We start from the raw sequence: 2,568 nt of genomic DNA on the forward strand, positions 1-2,568 counted from the left end.
CAACAAGAGAGTGTAGAGTATGCATTTATCTATTCTCGTTATGTGATCAAAGTTGAGAGTGTCCACTAGTGAAAGTCTGATCCCTAGGCCTTGTTCCTAAATACCGCCGCGTTACTACTCGCTTGTTTACCGTCCCGGGAAAAGCACTTTTCCGGTGCCGTTGCCACTCGCTCATACTTATTTATACCACCTCGTATTTCACTATCTCTTCGCCGAACTAGTGCACCTATTAGGTGTGTTGGGGACACAAGAGACTTCTTGCTTTGTGGTTGCAGGGTTGCATGAGAGGGATATCTTTGACCTCTTCCTCCCCGAGTTCGATAAACCTTGGGTGATCCACTTAAGGGAAACTTGCTCGCTGTTCTACAAACCTCTCGCTCTTGGAGGCCCAACACCGTCTACAAGAATAGAAGCTCCCGTAGACATCAAGCTATTTTCCGGCGCCGTTGCCGGGGAGGAAAGGTAAACGGTACTCACACTCCGGATCTCGGCTACTAAGCTATTTTCGCCGTTGTAAGTACTCGAAGCTATTTCCTTTAGATCCTGCAATTGCATCTTTTTGTTTCTTGTCTACACTAGTTTGGCATAATGGACAATAATGAGCTTCTTATTCTATTTCCTGATTTAAGACATGGATGGTTTGATCCGAAAATTAAAAAACCCATGGAACATATTAGCATGAATACTTTGAATACCATTGTTGCTAATGATATGGAAAATTCTAAGCTTGGGGAAGCTGGTTTTGATGAGCATGATCTTTTTAGTCCCCCAAGCATTAAGGAGAAAATCTACTTTGATGATACTTTACCTCCTATTTATGATGATTATAATGATAGTAGTCTTTTAGTGCCACCTACTATGAAGAGTAAATTTTATTATGATTATACTATGCCTCCTACACTTGATGAGAATAATAATGATAGCTACTTCGTTGAATTTGCTCCCACTACAACTAATGATTATGCTTATGTGGAGAGTAATAATTTTATGCATGAGACTCCTGATAAGAATGTTTCATTTGATAGTTATATTGTTGAGTTTGCTCATGATGCTACTGGATATTATTATAAGAGAGGAAAATATGGTTGTAGAAATTTTCATGTTACTAAAACACCTCTCTATGTGCTGAAATTTTTGAAGCTACACTTGTTTTATCTTCCTGTGCTTGTCACTTTGCTCTTCATGAACTTGTTTATTTACAAGATTCCTATGCATAGGAAGCATGTTAGACTTAAATGTGTTTTGAATTTGCCTCTTGATGCTCTCTTTTGCTTCAACTACTATTTCTTGGGAGTGCATCATTAAAACTGCTGAGCCCATCTTAATGGCTATAAAGAAAGAACTTCTTGGGAGATAACCCATATGTTTATTTTGCTACAGTACTTTTATTTTGTATTTGTGTCTTGGAAGTTGTTACTACTGTAGCAACCTCTCCTTATCTTATTTTATTGCATTGTTGTGCCAAGTAAAGTCTTTGATAGAAAGGTTGATACTAGATTTGGATTGCTGCGCGTAAAGCAGATTTCTTTGCTGTCACGAATTTCGACCTGCCTCTCTCGTAGGTAGCTCAGAAAAATATGCCAATTTACTTGCGTGATCCTCGGATATGTACGCAACTTTCATTCAATTTGGGCATTTTCATTTGAGCAAGTCTGGTGCCTCGATAAAATCCATCTTTACGGATCGTTCTGTTTTGACAGATTCTCGCCTTTTATTTCGCATTGCCTCTTTTGCTATGTTGGATGAATTTCTTTGATCCATTAATGTCCAGTAGCTTTATGCAATGTCCAGAAGTGTTAAGAATGATTGTGTCACCCCTGAACATGTTAATTTTTATTGTGCACTAACCCTCTAATGAGTTGTTTCGAGTTTGGTGTGGAGGAAGTTTTCAAGGGTCAAGAGAGGAGGATGATATACTATGATCAAGAAGAGTGAAGAGTCTAAGCTTGGGGATACCCCGGTGGTTCACCCCTGCATATTCTAAGAAGACTCAAGCGTCTAAGCTTGGGGATGCCCAAGGCATCCCCTTCTTCATCGACAAATTATCAGGTTTCTTCTCTTGAAACTATATTTTTATTCGGCCACATCTTATGTACTTTACTTGGAGCGTCTGTGTGCTTTTATTTTTGTTTTGTTTGAATAAATGCTTGTGTGGGAGAGAGACACGCTCCGCTGGTTCATATGAACACATGTGTTCTTAGCTTTTATTTTTCATGGCGAAGGTTGAAACTCGCTTCGTTAATTGTTATATGGTTGGAAACGGAAAATGCTACATGTAGTAATTGGTAGAATGTCTTGAATAATTTGATACTTGGCAATTGTTGTGCTCATGTTTAAGCTCTTGCATCATATACTTTGCACCTATTAATGAAGAAATACATAGAGCTTGCTAAAATTTGGTTTGCATAATTGGTCTCTCTAAAGTCTAGATAATTTCTAGTATTGAGTTTGAACAACAAGGAAGACGGTGTAGAGTCTTATAATGTTTACAATATGTCTTTTATGTGAGTTTTGCTGCACCGGTTCATCCTTGTGTTTGTTTCAAATAACCTTGCTAGCCTAAGCCTT

Source organism: Lolium rigidum, chromosome 2 (assembly GCF_022539505.1).
Source record: "Lolium rigidum isolate FL_2022 chromosome 2, APGP_CSIRO_Lrig_0.1, whole genome shotgun sequence".
NCBI lineage: Eukaryota > Viridiplantae > Streptophyta > Magnoliopsida > Poales > Poaceae > Lolium > Lolium rigidum.